General features: G+C 40.3%; 1 pseudogene; it reads right to left on the bottom strand.

Annotated features, from left to right (window-relative positions):
* Positions 1–391: 391 nt before the first annotated feature.
* On the bottom strand, positions 392–18,963 carry LOC144255451 (beclin 1-associated autophagy-related key regulator pseudogene; annotated as a pseudogene).
* Between the last annotated feature and the right edge of the window lie 246 nt (positions 18,964–19,209).

Genomic DNA, 19,209 nt, shown 5'->3' with positions numbered 1-19,209 from the left:
AATGCCTCCGTGGTAAGGGGATCAGAGAGACTCATTAATACACCCACATGCGTCCTGCTGAGAAACTTCAAGCAAAATTTCACTGAAAGGAGACCTTCCGGGAATTATTAAGTTTAATTGGAGGTGTCAGCTTGTCACATAATACTGAATCTCGGCAACCCAGAGCAGGGCCACAGTCCCCCCGGGGCCGCCAAATGGCGGCTGCCTACACGTTGCAGTGTATATAGGAGCGGACACTGACCGCCTTGACCCCCGCAGGCGGGCTCCGTGAACCGCTGCCGACCGCCGCCCACACGCTGCAGCATTCTTGGGAGCGGTGGCTGCCTGACTGGGCCCCCGCGAGCTGGCTCTGTGAACTGCAGCCGTCTGTAGGCCACACGCTGCAGAGAGTTTAGGAGCGGGCGCTGCCTGCCTGGGCCCTTGCAGCCCGGCTCTGTGATCCTCCGCTGGCTACCGCCCACTCGTTGCCGCGAGTGTAGGAGCGGGCTTGCCTGCCTGGGCCCACACCGCCCAGCTCCGTGATCCGCCACCGGCCGCCGCCCACAAGTTGCAGTGAGTTTAGGAACAGCCGTTGCCTGCCTGGGCCCCCACAGCCCGGATCTGTGAACCTCCGCTGGCTACCGACCACACATTGCAGCGAACTTGGGAGCGGTTGCTGCCTGACTGGGCCCCCCTGGGCTGGCTCTGTGAACCGCAGTCGGCCTCCGCTCACACGGTGCAGCGTTCTTGGGAGTGGTTGCTGCCTGACTGGGCCCCCGCCAGCTGGCTCTGTGAACTGCATCCGGCCGCAGGCCACACGCTGCAGTGAGTTTAGGAGCGGGCACTGCCTGCCTGGGCCCACGTAAGCTGGCTCTGTGAACCGCAGCCGGGCGCAGGCCACCCGTTGCAGCGAGTTTATGAGCGGGCGCTGCCTGCCTGGGCCCCCGCAGCCCAGCTCTGTGAACCTCCACTGGCTACCGCCCACTCGTTGCAGCGAGTTTAGGAGCGGACGTTGCCTGCCTGGGCCCCGGCAGCCCGGTTCTGTGAACCTCTGCTGGCTACCGCCCACACATTGCAGCGAACTTGGGAGCGGTTGCTGCCTGACTGGGCCCCCGCGAGTTGGCTCTGTGAACCGCAGCTGGCCACAGGCCACACGCTGCAGCGAACTTGGGAGAGGTTGCTGCCTGACTGGGCCCCCGTGAGTTGGTTCTGTGAACCGCAGCCGGCCGCAGGCAACACGCTGCAGTGAGTTTAGGAGCGGGCGTTGCCTGCCTGGGCCCACACCGCCCGACTCCGTGATCCGCCACCGGCCCCTGCCCACACGTTGCAGTGAGCTAAGGAGCGGGCGCTGCCTGCCTGGGCACCCCCGGGCTGGCTCTGTGAACCACAGCCGGCCGCCGCTCACAGGGTGCAGTGAACTTGGGAGCGGTTGCTGCCTGCCTGGGCCCACACAGGCCGGCTCTGTGAACCGCCACTGGCTGCTGCCAAGCGGCCACTGCCTACACCCTTGCAGTGAGTGGGGGAGCAGGCGCTGCCTGCCCGGCCCCCGCTGGCCCGACTCTGTGAACCTCCTCTGGCGGATTGGAGCTGCAGACGACCACCCTCCACCTGCCAGCCGGGTGCTGCAAACGACCCCTGACCAGCTCTGCAAAAGGCCCCGCCCACACGCCAAACAGCAGGAGTGGAGACCCGCCCAATCCGGGAGGAAGAACTGCTGCACAGTGATTGACTCCTGTCTACTGAGAGGAGAAACTTGCCCCAGTGGACATAGCTCCATCTACTGGAAGAGCAGTTAATAGAACTCTAGGACTGCATTTATAAATTTTTTTTCTGTCTTTTAAAATGTCTTTTTAATCCATCTTATTTTATTTTATTCTAATTTTTAATTTCATTTTCCATTTCTACCATTATTATTTTTCTTTAAATTCCTTTTAATCTTCTATTTTTTTCTATCCTTCTTGTCTCCTGTCTTTACATTTCTTTTCAATTTTCTTATTCCCCTTTCCTTGAATTTTACCTGCTTACTCTCATTCTCTTTAGTGACTTCTTCCCATCCCTTCTAATACCTTTCCTCCCAAGCATCAAATATATTTATACGAGTAAACAGTAACTCAGCAGTCAAACAGAACAAGAAACAATATGAACAGCATGAAAAAGCAAGGAAGAAAAGGAGTGCAAACAATGCAGGGCAGCCTAAATATTCAGGAGGATATAGAGTCACCAGAAAAATGGTCATATAAAGAACTCATGGAACACCTGAGACAGATGGAACGGAACCTTAAAGAGGATACAAGACAGCAAATTCAAGCAGCAAAAGAACACATTGAGAATGAATTACATAAACAGATAAAAGAAGAATTTAAGCACCTTTATCAGGAGATAAAGATTATAAAAAAGAATCAAACCATAATCTTAGAAATGAAGGAAATTATAAACCAAATTAAAAACTCAAATGAGAGTATCATTAATAGAGTGGAGCAAGTAGAAGCCAGAACGTCAGATAATGAAGACAAAATATATCATCTTGAAAAGAGTCTAGCCAACTCAGATAGGCTGGTTAAAAATCATGAGAGAAACATACAAGAGATATGTGATAATATAAAAAAAAAATTTAAGAGTCATTGGGATAGAGGAAGAGATAGAGATTCAAACAAGGGGAATGAGTAATCTACTAGATGACATAATTACAGAAAACTTTCCAGAAATAAAAAAGGAAACAGATATACAAATTGTAGATGCATACAGGACACCGAGCATACAAAATCACAGTAGACCAACGCCAAGACACATTGTTATGAAGATATCCAATATACAGAACAAAGAGAAAATATTAAAAGCTACAAGAGAAAAGAGAAAGATTACATTCAGGGGTAAACCAATAAGGTTAACAACGGACTTCTCAACTAAGACGCTGAAAGCGAGAAGATCCTGGAACAACGTATTTCAAACACTGAAAGACAATAGATGCCAACCAAGAATTCTGTACCCAGCAAAATTAAGCTTCAGATACGACAACGAAATAAAAATATTTCACGATAAACAAAAACTAAAAGAATTTGCAGCCAGAAAACCAGCGTTGCAAAGCATGTTGAACAAAACACTTCATGAGGAAGAAATGGAAAACAATAACCAAAGCCAACAGTGGGAAGTACCTCAGTAAAGACAGACGGAGGGGGGAAAGCTAATCATGGTGAAACAAACACAATTAAAAAAAAAAAAACGAGATAAATAATCAAACATGGCTGGAAGTACAAACCATATATCAATAGTAACTCTAAACATTAATGGTTTAAACACTCCAATAAAGCGACATAGGCTGGTAACATGGATTAAAAAAACAAATCCAACAATATGCTGCCTCCAGCAGACTCACTTGACTGGAAAAGACATACACAGGCTGAAGGTGAAAGGTTGGGAAAAAATATACCACGCACACGGTCCTCGCAAGCAAGCAGGTGTGGCCATCCTCATATCAAATAAAATCGACTTCAAGACTAAGTTAATCCAAAGGGATAAGGAAGGACATTATATACTGTTAAAAGGAACCATTAAACAACAAGACATAACAATTATCAATATTTATGCACCAAATAATGGTGCTTCAAAGTTTATAAAACAAATTCTCCTCAAGTTCAAGAATCAAATAGACCACAACACAATAATTATGGGTGACTTCAACACACCTCTCTCACCATTGCACAGATCCTCCAAGCAAAAGTTGAATAAAGAAACTATAGACCTCAATACCACAATCAATAATCTAGACTTAACTGACATATATAGAATATACCAACCATCATCGAATGGATGTACTTTTTTCTCAGCAGCACATGGATCCTTCTCAAAAATAGACCATATATTATGCCATAGGGCAACCCTCAATAAATATAAAGGGGTGGAGATTATACCATGCATTTTATCTGATCATAATGGATTGAAACTGGAAATTAATGATAAAAGAAGGAAGGGAAAATCCAATATCACATGGAAAATGAATAATATGTTACTGAATGATCAAAGGGTTACAGAAGACATAAAGGAGGAAATCAAAAAATTCTTAGAGATAAATGAAAATTCAGACACAACCTATCGGAATCTATGGGACACAATGAAAGCAGTTTTAAGAGGGAAATTCATCACCTGGAGGTCATTCCTCAAAAAAAGGAAAAACCAACATATAAATGAGCTCACACTTCATCTCAAAGCCCTAGAAAAGGAAGAGCAAAACAATAGCAAATGCAGCAGAAGGCAAGAAATAATTAAAATCAGAGCAGAAATCAATGAAATTGAAACAAAAGAAACTATTGAAAAAATTAACAAAACTAAAAGTTGGTTCTTTGGAAAAATAAACAAGATTGACAAACCTTTACCCATGCTAACAAAGAGAAGAAGAGAGAGAACTCAAATTACTAACATAAGGGATGAAAAAGGCAATATCACAACAGACGCCACAGAAATACAGAAGACAATTAGAAATTATTTTGAAAACCTATATTCCAATAAAATAGAAGATAGTGAAGACATCGATAAATTTCTTAAGACATATGATTTGCCCAGACTGAGTCAGGAGGACACACACGATTTGAACAGACCAATATCAATGGATGAAATTGAAGAGGTAATCAAAAGACTACCAACCAAGAAAAGCCCAGGACCAGATGGGTATACAGCGGAGTTTTACAAGACCTTTAAAGAAGAATTAATACCAATACTTTTCAAGTTATTCCAGGAAATAGAAAAAGAGGGAGTTCTTCCAAATCACATTGATTCCAAAACCAGACAAAGACACATCAAAGAAAGAAAACTACAGACCAATATCTCTGATGAAACTAGATGCAAAAATCCTCAATAAAATTCTGGCGAATCGGATACAAAGGCACATCAAAAAAATTGTGCACCATGATCAAGTGGGATTCATCCCTGGGATCCAGGGATGGTTCAATATATGGAAATGTTATTCACCATATCAATAGACTTAAAGATAAGAACCATATGATCATCTCGATAGACGCAGAAAAAGCATTCGACAAAGTACAGCATCCCTTTATGTTCAAAATATTAGAAAAACTAGGGATAACAGGAACTTACCTTGATATTGTAAAAGCTATCTACGCTAAGCCCCAGGCTAGCATCATTCTGAACGGAGAAAAATTGAAGGCATTCCCCCTAAAATCAGGAACAAGACAGGGATGCCCTCTATCACCACTTCCATTCAATATAGTTCTTGAAATACTGGCCAGAGCAATTAGACAAACAAAAGAAATTAAAGGCATAAAAATTGGAAAGGAAGAACTTAAATTATCACTATTTGCAGATGATATGATTCTATACCTAGAAGACCCAAAAGGGTCTACAAAAAAGTACTAGAACTAATAAATGAATTCAGCAAAGTGGCAGGATATAAAATCAACACGCACAAATCAAAGGCATTTCTGTATATCAGCAACAAAACCTCTGAAATGGAAATAAGGAAAACCACTCCATTCACAATATCCTCAAAAAAAATAAAATACCTGGGAATCAACCTAACAAAAGAGGTGAAAGATTTATACAATGAAAACTACAGAACCCTAAAAAGAGAAGTAGAAGAAGATCATAGAAAATGGAAAGATATACCCTGTTCATGGATAGGCAGAACTAACATCATCAAAATGGCGATATTACCAAAAGTCCTCTATGGGTTTAATGCAATGCCAATCAAAATTCCAATGGCATTGCTTGTAGAAATAGATAAAGCAATCATGAAATTCATATGGAAAAATAAAAGACCAAGAATAGCAAAAGTGATTCTAAGCAGGAAGTGTGAATCAGGTGGTATAGCGATACCAGATTTCAAAGTATACTACAGAGCAATAGTAACAAAAACAGCATGGTACTGGTACCAAAACAGGCGGGTGGACCAATGGTACAGAATAGAGGATACAGAGACTAATCCACAAAGTTACAACTATCTTATATTCGATAAAGGGGCTAAAAGCATGCAATGGAGGAATGATAGCATCTTCAACATATGGTGTTGGGAAAACTGGAGATCCATATGGAACAAAATGAAACTGAATCCCCTCCTCTCACCATGCACAAAAATTAGCTCAAAATGGATCAAGGACCTTGATATCAAATCAGGGACTCTGCGTATGATAGAACAAAAAGTTGGCTACGATCTACATATCGTGGGATCAGGCTCCAAATTCCTTAACAGGACACCCATAGCACAAGAGTTAATAGCAAGAATCAACAAATGGGACTTACTTAAACTAAAAAGTTTTTTCACAGCAAGAGAAACAATAAGAGAAGTAAATCGGGAGCCTACATCATGGGAACAAATTTTTACCCCTCACACTTCAGATAAAGCCTTAATATCCAGGGTTTACAAAGAACTCAAAAAATTAGACAATAAGACAACAAATAACCCAATCAACAAATGGGCCAAGGACCTGAACAGACACTTCTCAGAGGAGGACATACAATCAATCAACAAATACATGAAAAAATGCTCACCATCTCTAGCAGTCAGAGAAATGGAAATCAAAACTACCCTAAGGTAGCATCTCACTCCAGTAAGATTGGCAGCCATTATGAAGTCAAACAATAACAAGTGCTGGAGAGGATGTGGGGAAAAGGGTACTCTTGTACATTGCTGGTGGGACTGCAAATTGGTTCAGCCAATTTGGAAAGCAGTATGGAGATTCCTGGGAAAGTTAGGAATGGAACCACCATTTGACCCAGCTATTGCCCTTCTTGGTCTATTCCCTGAGGACCTTAAAAGAGCATACAACAGGGATACTGCCACATTGATGTTCATAGCAGCACAATTCACAATAGCTAGACTGTGGAACTAACCCAGATGTCCTTCAATGGATGAATGGATTAAAAAAATGTGGCATTTATACACTACGGAGTATTACGCAGCACTAAAAAATGACAAAATCATGGAATTTGCAGGGAAATGGAGGGCACTAGAGCAGATTATTCTTAGTGAAGCTAGCCAATCCCTAAAAAACAAATACCAAATGTCTTCTTTGATATAATGAGAGCAACTAAGAATAGAGCAGGGAGGAAGAGCAGGAAGAAAAGATTGACATTAAACAGAGGCACGAGATGGGAGGGAAAGAGAGAGAAAAGGGGAATTGCAAGGAAATGGAAAGAGACCCTCATTGTTACCCCATTGTTATAAAAAACTACATAAAAGAGGTTGTGAAGGGAATTGGAAGAAAAATAAGGAGAGAAATGAATTACAGTAGATGGGATAGAAAGAGAAGATGGGGGGAAGGGGATAGTAGAGGATAGGAAAGGTAGCAGAATACAACAGTCACTAGTATGGCATTATGAAAAAATGTGAATGAGTAACCGATATGATTCTGCAATCTGTATTTGGGGTAAAAATGGGAGTTCATAACTCACTTGAAACTAATGTTTGAAGTATGATATGTCAAGAGCTTTGTAAGGTTTTGAACAACCAATAAAAAAAAAGATTGGGTGAAAAAATGTTTGCTGATATTTCAGGAAACTCGTAGTTCTTGGGAAGCTTGGCAACCCCTTTCAATGAAAGTGATTTTCGTCAGGCTCTGCTTGGGAATACTTCAATAGGAAAAAAACCATAGAGATAGAACTTGGAACTACTTTATTGTGCCAAGTTTCAAAGAGCTAGCACAAACCTTGTTTGATTTACAGTTCCAACTACATGTATCCATATAGGAGAAAACAGAGTGAAACCTAAAAATGAAAACGGTTACTGCAAACGAACGGTTTAACCTGGAAGAACAAAAGTTGGTGAGCCAAGTGGGATTGGTGTACTGATTATTACCTGCAAGTATCATCAAGTTTGTGTGAAAAAATATTTGCTGAGATTTCAGGAAACTCGTAGTTTCTTGGAAGCTTTGCAACCACTTTCAATGAAAGTGATTTTCCTCAGTCTCTGCAGGGGTCTACGTAAATAGGAAACAAACCATAGAGATAGAACTTGGGACTACTTTATTGTGCCAAGTTTCAAAGAGCTAGCACAAACCGTGTTTGATTTAGAGTTCAATCTACATGTATCCATATAGGAGAAAACACCGTGAAACCTAAAAATGAAAACGGTCACTGCAAACGAACGGTTTAACCTAGAGGAACTAAATTTGGTGAGCCAAGTGGGAATGGTGTACTGATCATTACCTGCAAGTATCATCAAGATTGGGTGAAAAAATGTTTGCTGATATTTCAGAAAACTCCTAGTTTTTTGGAAGCTTGGCAACCCCTTTCAATGAAAGTGATTCAGGACAGCCTCTGCTTAAAGCTATTTCAATTGGAACAAACCATAGAGACAGAACTTGGAACTACTTTATTGTACCAAGATTCAAAGAGCTAGCACAAACCGTGTTTGATTTAGAGTTCCAACTACATATATCCATATAGGAGAAAACAGAGTGAAACCTAAAAATGAAAACGGTTACTATAAACGAATGGTTTAACCTAGAAGACATAATTTGGCGAGCCAATTGGGATTGGTGAACTGATCATTACCTGCAAGTATCATCAAGATTGGGTGAAAAAATGTTTGCTGAGATTTCAGGAAACTCGTACTTTTTGGAAGCTTGGCAACCCATTTTAGTGAAAGTGATTCTCCTAAGGCTCTGCTTGGGGCTACTTCAATAGGAAACAAATCATAGCGATAGAACTTGGAACTAATTTATTGTGCCAAGTTTCAAAAGCTATCACAAACCGTGTTTGATTTAGAGTTCCATCTACATGTATACATATAGGAGAAAACAGAGTGAAACCTAAACATGCAAACGGTTACTGCAAACGAACCATTTAATCTAGAAGAACGAAATTTGGTGTGCCAAGTGTGATTGCTGTACTGATCCCTATCTGCAAGAATCATCAGGATTAGTTGAAAAAACGTTTGGTGAGTTTTCAGAAAATTCGTATTTTTTGGAAGCTCGGCAAACCCCTTTTAATGAAAGTGATTCTTGTAAGTCTCTTTTGGGGGCTATTTCAGTAGGAAACAAACCAGAGAGAGAGAACTTGGAACTACTTTATTGTGCCAAGTTTCAAAGAGCTAGCACAAACTATATTTGACTTAGAGTTCAATCTACATGTATCCATATATGAGAAAACAGAGTGAAACCTAAAAATGAAAATGGTTACTGCAAACGAACTGTTTAACCTAGAAGAACGAAATTTGGTGAGCCAAGTGGGATTGGTGTACTGATCATTACCTGCAAGTATCATCAAGATTGGGTGACAAAATGTTTGCTGAGATTTCAGGAAACGTAATTTTTTGGAACTTGGCAACCCCTTTCAATGAAAGTGATTCTCGTCAGTCTCTGCTTAAGGCTACTTCAATAGGAAACAAACCATAGCCATAGAAATTGGAACTACTTTATGGTGCCAAGTTTCAAAGAGCTAGCACAAACCGTGTTTGATTTAGAGTTCCAACTACATGTATCCATATAGGAGAAAACAGAGTGAAACCTAAACATGAAAACGGTTACTGCAATGGAACGGTTTAACCTAGAAGAAAGAAATTTGGTGAGCCAAGTGGGATTGGTGTACTGATCTTTACCTGAAAATATCATCAGATGGGTGAAAAATATTTGCTGAGATTTCAGGAAACACGTAGTTTTTTGGAAGCTTGGCAGCCCCTTTCAATGAAAGTGATTCTCGTCTTTCTCTTCCTGGGGCTACTTCATTAGGAAACAAACGAAAGCGACAGAATTTGGAACTACTTTATTGGGCCAGGTTTCAAAGAGCTAGCACAAACCGTGTTTGATTTAGAGTTCCAACTACATGTATCCTTATAGGAGAAAACAGAGTGAAACCTAAAAATGAAAACGGTTACTGCAAATGAAAGGTTTAATCTAGAAGAACGAAATTTGGTGAGCCAAGCGGAATTGGTGTACTGACCATTACCTGCAAGTATCATCAAGATTGGGTGACAAAATGTTTGCTGAGATTTCAGGAAACGTAATTTTTTGGAACTTGGCAACCCCTTTCAATGAAATTGATTCTCGTCAGTCTCTGCTTAAGGCTACTTCAATAGGAAACAAACCATAGGCATAGAACTTGGAACTACTTTATGGTGCCAAGTTTCAAAGAGCTAGCACAAACCGTGTTTGATTTAGAGTTCAATCTACATGTATCCATATAGTAGAAAACAGTGTGAAACCTAAAAATGGAAACGGTTACTGCAAACGAACGGTTTAACCTAGAAGAATGAAATTTGGTGAGCCTAGTGGGATTGGTGTGCTGATCATTACCTGCAAGTATCATCAAGATTGGGTGAAAAAATGTTTGCTCAGCTTTCAGGAAACTCGTAGTTTTTTGGAAGCTTGGCAATCCCATTCAATGAAATGATTCTCCTCAGTCTCTGCTCGGGGCTTCTTCAATAGGAAACAAACCAGAGAGATAGAATTTGGAACTACTTTACTGTGCAGTTTCAAAGAGCTAGCACAAATCGTGATTCATTTAGAGTTCAATCTACATGTATCCATATAGGAGAAAACAGTGTGACCTAAAAATGGAAACGGTTACTGCAAACGAACGGTTTAACCTAGAAGAACGAAATTTGGTGATCCAAGTGTGACTGGTGTATTGATCATTACGTGCAAGTATCATCAAGATTGGGTGAAAAATGTTTGCTGTGATTTCAGGAAATTCGCAGTTTTTTGGAAGCTTGGCAACCCATTTAATGAAACTGATTCTCGTCGGTCTCTGCTTGGGGCTACTTCAATAGGAAACAAACCATAGCGATAGAACTTGGAACTACTTTATTGTGCCAAGTTTCAAAGAGCTTGTACAAACTGTGTTTGATTTAGAGTGCCATATACATGTATGCATATAGGAGAAAACATAGTGAAACCTAAAAATGAAAACGGTTACTGCAAACGAACGGTTTAACATAGAAGAACGAAATTTGGTGAGCCAAGTGGGATGGGTGTACTGATATTTACCTGAAAGTATCATCAGATTCGTTGAAAAAATATTTGCTGCGATTTCAGGAAACTCGTAGTTTTTTGGACGCTTGGCAGCCCCTTTCAATGAAAGTGATTCTCGCCCTTCTCTTCCTGCGGCTACTTCATTAGGAAACAAACCAAAGCGACAGAACTTGGAACTACTTTATTGGGCCAAGTTTCACAGAGCTAGCACAAACCGTGATTGATTTAGATTTCAATCTACGTGTATCCATATAGGAGAAAACAGACTGAAACCTAAAAATGAAAACGGTTACTGCAAACGAAAGGTTTAATCTAGAAGAACGAAATTTGGTGAGCCAAGTGGGATTGGTGGGCTGATCATTAAATGGAAGCATCATCAAGATTGGGTGAAAACTGTTTGCTAGGATTTCAGGAAACTCGTAGTTTTTTTGGAAGCTTGGCAACCCTTTCAATGAAAGTGATTCTTGTCAGTCTCTGCTTTGCGCTACTTCAATAGGAATAAAATCATAGCGATAGAACTTTGAACTACTTTATTGTGCCAAATTTCAAAGAGCTAGCAAAAACCGTGTTTGATTTAGAGTTCCAAGTACATGTACCCATATAGGAGAAAACAGAGTGAAACCTAAAAATGTAAATGGTAACTGCAAACGTACGGTTCAACCTAGAAGAACGAAATTTGGTGAGCCAAGTGGAATTGGTGTACTGATCATTACCTGCAAGTATCATCAAGATTGGGTGAAAAAATGTTTGCTGAGATTTCAGGAAACTCGTAGTTTTTTGGAAGTTGGCAATAACTTTCAATGAAAGTGATTCTCGTCAGTCTCTGCTTTTGGCTACCGCAATAAGAAACAAACCAGAGAAATAGAACATGGAACTCCTTTATTCTGCCAAGATTCAAAGAGGTACGAAAACCGTGTTTGATTTAGAGTTCAATCTACATGTATCCTTACAGGAGAAAACATATTGAATCCTAAAAATTAAAATGGTTACTGCAAATGAATGGTGTAACCTAAAAGAACGAAATTTGGTGAGACAAGTGGGGTTGGTGTACTGATCTTTACCTGCAACTATCATCAAGAATGGGTGAAAAAAATGTTTGCTTAGATATCAGGAAACTCGTAGTTTTTGGTAGCTTGGCAACCCCTTTCAATGAAAGTGATATTCGTCACTCTCTGCTTATGGTTCCTTCAATAGGAAACAAACCATGGAGATAGAACTTGAAATTATTTTATTGTGCCAAGTTTCAAAGAGCTAGCACAAACCGTTTTTGATTTAGAGTTCCATCTACATGTATCCATATAGGAGAAAACAGAGTGAACCTAAAAATAAAAAGGGTTACTTCAAAGGAACGGTTTAACATAGAAGAACGAAATTTGGTGAGCCAAGTAGGATTGGTGTACTGATCGTTACCTGAAAGTATCATCAAGATTGTTTGAAAAAACTGTTTGCTGAGATTTCAGAAAACACGCAATTTTTTGAAGCTTGGCAACCCCTTTCAATGAGAGTGATACTCGTCAGTGATTGCTTGGATCTACTTCAATAGGAAACAAATGATAGAAAGAGAACTTTGAATTACTTTATTGTGCCAAATTTCAAAGAGCTAGCACAAACCGTGTTTGATTTAGAGTTCAATCTACATGTGTCCATAGATGAGAAAACAGAGTGAAACCTAAAAATGAAAACGGTTATTGCAAACGAATGGATTAACTAAAAGAACGAAATTTTGTGAGCCAAGTTGGATTGGTGTACTGATCATTACCTGCAAGTACCATCAAGATTGGGTGAAAAAAAGTTTGCTGAGATTTCAGGCAACTGGTAGTTTTTAAGAACTTCGCAACCCGTTTAAATGAAAGAGATTTTCGTCAGTCTCGAGTTGGGTCTACTTCAATAGGAAACAAACCATAGTGATAGAACATGGAACTACGTTATTTTGCCAAGTTTCAAAGATCTAGCAGAATCCGTGTTGATTTAGGTTTCCAAATACTTGTAATCCTACAGGAGAAAACAGAGTGAAACCTAATCATGTAAACGGTTACTGCAAACAAACGGTTTAACCTAGAACAACGAAATTTTGTGAGCCAAGTGGGTTTGGTGTACTGATCATTACCTGCAAGTATCATCAAGAATGGGTGAAAAAAGGTTTGCTGAAATTTCCGGAAACTCCTAGTTTTTGAAAGCTTGGCAACCCCTTTCAATGAAAGGGATTGTCGTCAATGTCTGCTTGGGGCTACTTCAATAGGAAACAAAACATAGGGAAAGAACATGGAACTACATTACTGTGCCAAGTTTCAAAGAGCTAGCAAAAACCGTGCTTGATTTAGAGTTCCACCTACATGTATCCTTATAAGAGAAAACATAGTGAAACATAAAATGAAAACGGTTACTCAAATTAACGGTTTAACCTTGAAGAACGAAATTTTGTGAGGCCATCGGGATTGGTGTACTGATCATTTTATGCAAGTATCATCAATATTGGGTCAAAAAATGTTTGCTTGAATTTCAGGGAACTCGTATTTTTTGGAAGCTTGGCAACCCCATTCAAGGAAAGTGATTCTCGCCAGTCTCTGCTTGGGGTTACATTCAATAGGAAACAAAACATAGAGAAAGAACATAGAACTACGTTATTGTGCGAAGTTTCAAAAAGATAGCAGAAACCCTGTTTGATTTAGAGTTCCAACTACATGTATCCTTATAGGAGAAAACAGCGTGAAACCTAAAAATGCAAACGGTCACTGGAAAACAACGGTTTAACCTAGAAGAACGAAATTTGGTGAGCCAACGGGATAGGTGTACTGATCATTACCTGCAGTTATCATCAAGATTGGGTGAAAAAAGGTTTGCTGAGATTTCAGGAAACTCGTAGTTGTTTGGAAGCTTGGCAACCCCTTTCAATGAAAGTGAATCTCGTCATTCTCTGCTTCGGCTACTTCAATAGGAAACAAACCATAGAGATAGAACTTGGAACTACTTTATTGTGCCAAGTTTCACAGAGCTAGCACAAACCGTGTTTGATTTAGAGTTCAATCTACATGTATCCATATTTGAGAAAACAGAGTGAAACCTAAAAATGAAAACAGTTTACTGCAAACGGGCGGTTTAACTTAGAAGAACGAAAATTGGTGCGCCAAGTGGGATTGGAGTACTGATCATTACCTGTAAGTATCATCAAGTTTGGGAGAAAAAATGTTTGCTGAGATTTCAGGAAACTCGTAGTTTTTTGGAAGCTGGGCAACCCGTTTCAATGTAAGTGATTTTCGTCAGTCTCTTCTTGGGACTACTTCAATAGGAAACCAACCATAGAAATAGAACTTGGAACTACTTTACTGTGCCACGTTTCAAAGGGCTAGCAGAAACCGTGTTTGATTTAGAGTTCCAACTACATGTATCCATATAAGAGAAAACAGCGTGAAACCTAAAATTGTAAACAGTTACTGCAAACGAACTGTTTAACCTAGAAGAACGAAATTTGGTGAGCCAAGTGGGATTGGTGTACTGGTCATTACTTGCAAGTATCATCAAGATTGGGTGAAAAAATGTTTGCTGAAATTTCTGGAAACTCCTAGATTTTTGGAAGCTTGGCAACCCTTTCAATGAAAGTGATTTTCCTCAGTCTCTGCTTGGGTTTACTTCAATAGGAAACAAACCATAGAGATAGAACTTGGAACTACTTTATTGTGCCAAGCTTCAAAGACCTATCACAAACCGTGTTTGATTTAGTGTTCCAACTACATGTATCCATATAGGAGAAAACAGCGTGCAACCTAAAAATGAAAACGGTTACTGCAAAGGAACGGTTTAACCTTGAAGAACGAAATTTGGTGAGCCAAGTGGGATTCGTGTACTGATCATTACCTGCAAGTATCATCAAAATATGTGAAAAATAGTTTGCTGAGATTTCATGGAACTCGTATGTTTTTGGATGCTTGGCAACCCCTTTTAATGAAAGTGATTTTCGTCAGTCTCTGCTTGGGCTACCTCAATAGGAAACAAATAATAGAGATAGAACTTGGAACTACTTTATTGTGCCAAGCTTCAAAGACCTATCACAAACCGTGTTTGATTTAGTGTTCCAACTACATGTATCCATATAGGAGAAAACCACGTGCAACCTAAAAATGAAAACGGTTACTGCAAATGAACGGTTTATTTATTTTTTTAATGTTAAAAGATTTTTTGCAGTAATACAATAAAAGTTTAGAAAACATTTGTATGACTCAAACTGTTTGGAAGTCGCAGAGCAATGGGAAATTCCTGCAACATGACACTGAGTGAAGTTTTTTAGACACTAGTTCTTTGAACAACATGCCACTGAATGTTTTCCCAAATTACACACAAGTACTTAAGTGAGTCCTGTCTACCATACCCAGTGGTGACATACTGTTTCCCCCTTAATTTACAGAAGTGCAAAACTTTAAGTTTTATTCCATTCCCTAAAAATGTCTTTTGCAAGACCATTTAAAGCAGCCTATTTGGTGCCTTTGGGTTTTTAGTAGTATTACCTTGTTTCAATAAATCATTTAAAAATGGAAACATGACCAAATTCTATGGCTTTTTGTTTAAAAAAATACCAGCTTTTTTATAAAGTTGTTTATATATATGATTCTGGCACCTACATGAAAGACTTTAATGAGCAGCAAAAAGAGTAGAAAAAAGTGGTTGAAATGTGTATTTAAGAATATTTACAGGATGGATCCAGTGCAAAATAATGTAACCCCAAATATTTCAGCAGTGTAAGCCAGTTTGTTGGTGTTCAAAACCTTTGAAGGGTTTGATCATTTAACCCAACATAAAGTGCCTCTAGTTGATACTAACAAAATATATCTTATCAATCAATCCCTAGATTTCTCACATCCTTGTTTTGTTCAATTACTCTAGACATGAGTTTGTAATCTCTGAATTCTATTCTTTAGCTTCATCTCATTCATGGTTTGTAAATTCATTTGGTATTTGTTCATTCTACCATATCCACTCTATGAATACCAGAACTGGATGGTAAAATACAAGTCCAAGAATCACAAAACTGAGTACTTAAAACAGAGAGACCAGCTGTATAAGAACCCACAAGATGAAAAAAACTGTTTCCTCACAAGTGGAAAATTCTTAGAGCCAGGGAACTTGGGACTCCTAAACAGGAGTAAACTCCCTTCTGCAATTCTACCCAAAACTCCACCAAACACCAAATATACCAATAGCCAAGGCTAGGAGTAGCACCTCGGATTTGGAGTATCAACTATAATAATTATAATGAGAAGCTAGGGCATGGCGAACCCCCCAATGATTTATGTGAGGTACTATCATGCTAATCACACTAAGATATGGTATGGTAATAATGTCTAGTAGAAATTTGATAGGATTCTTTTGTAGTTACATAAGATTTTTTTGCAGTAATTAAAAATAAACTACTTACATATTTGTATATAATGCCTCTTTCATTATAGTTTTCTGTAAGATTGTCACTAGGAGAATGACAAAACACATTAGCTGGAAATGATCTCTTGGTGAGGGCAAGTTCGTTATTGAGCTTTCCCCAGGGTAGAGAAGAGCAGCACCAGCTACAAGGATGTGCTCTGCATTCTGGGCAAATGCAGCACTTTTGGAGCCACACACACCTTGGAAACAAGCAGGATGGTTTTTCCTGGAAACACTGTGGTGCCATCTACTAAATCTCTCCGAAACAATCTTTGAGAATAACAAAAGACCTCTTAACCAAGTGGCTTTTAACTTGCGCCTAGATAGGCAGTAAGCTCACACACAGGAATGAATGGCCTTAATGACTTATTTTCGTTCACAGAAAATAAGTTCCATGTAAGAATGAACATAGCATGGATGGCAGGAATTCAATAACCTAGGTAAGAATGAGCTTAATTCCACTCAGACTACAAGAAAACACTTTAAACTTGTTCTAAGACATTATTGCAGCCAGGATTTCTTCTGTTCATGGATTTGGGTCCTACAGAACAAAAAGACCTTAGTTTCTTTGGTGTGGAGGGAAAGGAAAGCAGGAATGTGAAAAGCTACAATGGAGCAGCACAAATTAAATAAACTACTCCATTCCCTCAAAAAACCACCTCCTCCCAAACAAGAACCAAAATCTTTGATCTAAAAGCCAAAGATGACCAAGTTACAAAGAAAATATTTCTAATTGCCTACAGGTTCTCCGCACAAAAACTGATGGCAGAAAAATTTAGTTTTTCTTTCAAGTCCTCATGAGGAACCAATTCCTTATGGTTCGACCTACCTTTAGAAAGTAGTGTCAGGAAAAGTCTTAGCATCACTAGGACCAGCTCACTGACCAGGCTTGTGGGGCCTGGGACCAGATGGTACCCAGAAAAACGACTTCAACAAACACCACCAACCACGTGCACAGGTCTGCACAGAAGAACCTTTGTGCCCTCTTCTACATCATAAGCATGTCGGTCACCATCACAGCTACCTCACAAGCAGAAATGCTCTTCTCCCTGCTTAAAACAATGGTTTAACTTCCTTTTGTTCCAGGCACTATCTTTACTAAACAGGATTCCCTAGAGTGCAGTAGGAGAGCTTTTGTGGTACAAATCTGGCATGTTTGAGTCCATACTTATTAACAGTGTCCGGTATAAGCTTTGAACCAGGAAGTCACCGAGGCTGCAGCAGAGGAGATCATCCCGCCAGCACTGCTGCTTGCAATGGGTGCGGACACCTGGGTGCTCTGGCTCTGGGAGACTTCCACAGGCTGGGAAGGGATATCACAGAACCGGGGGCTTGGCATGTTCTCCCAGTCTGTGCCCAGATCAGTTTCCTCGTCACTTATGTGCTCATCTCCACTCTCATCTGATTCTCCAGCGACTCCAGGATCCACAAATTCCATGGACTCCTCAAGGTCTGCTCGCACTTCAAAAGGTCCCAACCTGCCCAGGTGTTCCGAGTTTGAACTGACCAGGTACATTAAATTCCTGAGGGTATGCAGTGGTTGTAACTGATCTAAATTTACATGCTGAGAAAAACAAAGGTAAAGGATATTTGTATTGAGTTTCTTCACAGCTCGAGTAAATTTCTGTTTGCTGAGATTTTCTCCACAAAATTCACTGTTGCACAGCTTCTTAGGAAGATTGACATCAAGTATATGAGACAAAATGTTGACCAGCTGTGTGGCATAATACAAGGCAGCACTAATGGTGTGTGCAGGGTTATTATGCTCCATGTCGGGCCCCTGTGTTGTTTTCTTCTCTTCCACCCAATTGTAGTAGGCAGAGTAGTCCCCATTGTTAGGAAGGCAAATCCACTGCCCTGTAATGCTAATGCTGGTGTCGCCATTGTGATCATCACAGACCCATCTTCCAGAAAGGTAAGTTGTCCTCCGGGCTTCAGCAAGCTTGCTGACAGTGCTGGAGGTCATGGCACTGTCGCTCTCAGAAGACACATCTGCAGGATCTCTCACACCAGTCTTTACTTCATCAATTGGAAAAATGACAGAGGTGAGCTCTAATATATGGGATCGCCTAAGACTTGCCAGACGCTCATAATGACTTCTTAAGTCATTGTTTTTTTTTTTTTTTTTCTACCAGGTCACCAAGTTTGTGATTGTGCCTCTGAATCTTCTCCTTTTTCTCTTGGTGCCGTTGTGCTCGACTATACAGCTTCTGGTTCTTTTCCTTGGTTTTCAGAAGGCATTCAGAATTTTTCTTCATTTCTTCATTTCCTTTACATATGGTTTGTTTTAGCTGTTCAATCCTCATCTTACAAGACATTATTTTCCATCTCAACTGATCTGTTATCCATTTCCCTTCCATAGCTTTTAATACCTCTTTTGAAATTCTTCTTGCTTGCTCATAAGTTGACTTAAACTTTCCTTCTTGTCAATAAACCTCTCCCGGTCCCGGCCATCGAAGTAGATGAAATCGCCGTTCTGGACACACTTGGCGCAGGTCAGCCGCCAGCGGGTGGTGTTGCAGAGCGGACACCGCTCGACCGCCACATACAGCCCCTCAGGGTAATCCACGGAGTCCACCAGGTACCAGGTGAAGGTCTGGGGGCAGCAGCCAGGAGTATCAGGCGCCCAGGCTCCCATCCCACTGGGAGAAGACATGATGGCCTCCAAACGAACGGTTTAACCTTGAAGAACGAAACTTGGTGAGCCAAGTGGGATTGGTGTACTGATCATTACCTGCAAGTATCATCAAAATATGTGAAAAATAGATTGCTGAGATTTCATGGAACTCGTATTTTTTTGGAAGCTTGGCAACCCCTTTTAATGAAAGTGATTTTCGTCAGTCTCTGCTAGAGGCTACCTCAATCGGAAACAAAAAATAGAGATAGAACTTGGAACGACTTT

Source organism: Urocitellus parryii, chromosome 6 (assembly GCF_045843805.1).
Source record: "Urocitellus parryii isolate mUroPar1 chromosome 6, mUroPar1.hap1, whole genome shotgun sequence".
NCBI classification, from domain to species: domain Eukaryota; kingdom Metazoa; phylum Chordata; class Mammalia; order Rodentia; family Sciuridae; genus Urocitellus; species Urocitellus parryii.
This window is presented reverse-complemented; position numbering and strand designations above follow the sequence as displayed.